The 1,640-nt window shown below is 32.4% G+C and overlaps 1 non-coding gene across 1 annotated transcript; it reads right to left on the reverse strand.

Annotated features, from left to right (window-relative positions):
- Positions 1,018-1,101, reverse strand: TRNAL-CAA. Its single transcript has one exon. It is a non-coding gene; the product is annotated as a tRNA-Leu (tRNA).

The following is a 1,640-nucleotide window of genomic DNA, read 5'->3' on the forward strand; positions in this document are numbered from 1 at the left end:
TCGTTTTCTTCGAAATTAGTATTAAAATTCACGTTTCGGTGAGCTCTATCCTAATTTGATATAATATTCGCATTTCTAATCTTCCTTATTAAAAAAATAATTTACTGACTAATTATCTACTAATTAATCGGGGTTTACAAGGTCTCAATCATAGGCATACTAGCCTTAGAGCATTCCCATTGCACTTTCGAAAATAGGGAAGGAATACTTCACCCGGATCTCAAAGGATACTAATACTAACTATATTTATCAGCATATTTATGTCAGTTATGATAAGTTACATAAGTTGACAATAATAGTTAGTTAGAGCTCTAATAATTTGAAAACATTAATTAACTTGAATAACAAACAATCTCTTGTATAAGTGAGAGTTACTTCTAAAGCTAGAAAAAATGTATGAGACAAAATAATGAATATTTTGAATTGTGTATCTCTTTTTTTATTTTATAAGTGATTTTAACTTAAAATAAGTAAATCCTTGAAAATAATACTGGTTTAAACTAAAATCAAAATAAATAATTTTGTCTTAGACTACTTGACCATCTTGACAATATATTATAATTTCAAAAAATTAGTTAACTTTGATAACAAGCAATCTCTGGTGTAAGTGAGAGTTACTTCTTTTTTTTCTAAGATAGATAACTTTATTCATCAATTAAAAGAAAGTTACAAGTGTTCACAGACAAAGAAAGAAAGTGGATGTTCTCCCAACACTAAAAAAAATTAGTACCATAAGTAAATAAACTCAAAGAAGAAAAAGAAGTAACATTTCAGAATCTAGGAATTGTGCGGATGTTGGACTTGAGTGTATAGCTTTAGTGGAGAGGAGGCTACAATATCCACCAAGAATGATTCTCCCTCAAAGAGCAGTCTATTTCTCCTCTTCTAGATGTGCCAATTAATTGTATAGCACTCGAGTATAGTTCTTCTGTCCTAGGAGCAATCCCTTCCTCGCATTCCGACTGGTTTAAGATTGAAATCAAAATAAATAATTTTACGAAAAATTATTTTTTCATATGTCAGAAGTGGGATTTGAACCCACGCCCTCTCACGAAGACCAGAACTTGAGTCTGGCGCCTTAGACCACTCGGCCATCCTGACAATGTTATATTTTGGAAAATTTAGTTAACTTTGATAACAAACAATCTCTTGTATAAGTGAGATTTACTTCTTATAGTTTGAAAAAATACATATGAGATAGAATAATGAATATCTTGAATTATATATACCTTTTTATTTTGGAAGTGATTTTAACTTGAAACAAACAAACTCTTAAAAATAATATTTGTTTAAGATTGAAATCAAAACAAATAATTTTAAAAAAAGTTATTTTTCTAAATGTTAGAAGTGGGATTTGAACCAAGGTTCTGAAAAGCGGTTCGGACCGACCGGTCAAACCGGTAGAACCGTGAACCGCAGAGAAAAATGACTCGGTCAAATGCTAAAATCGTAGATTTCAAAAATCAGAATTGAACCGGTGAACCGGCCAAAAATCGGTCGGTTGAACCGAACCGTGATCCGGTTGGTTTTTTGAATGGGGAATGAAATGTCGCCGTTTCAGCTGCTGCACTTAGCCTTAACACCATCCTCGATACCCAGATCCAGATTCCACTCCAGAATGCCTCTGCCTCTCTCACACT

The sequence above is a fragment of the Arachis ipaensis genome, chromosome B01 (genome assembly GCF_000816755.2).
Source record: "Arachis ipaensis cultivar K30076 chromosome B01, Araip1.1, whole genome shotgun sequence".
Lineage (NCBI taxonomy): Eukaryota > Viridiplantae > Streptophyta > Magnoliopsida > Fabales > Fabaceae > Arachis > Arachis ipaensis.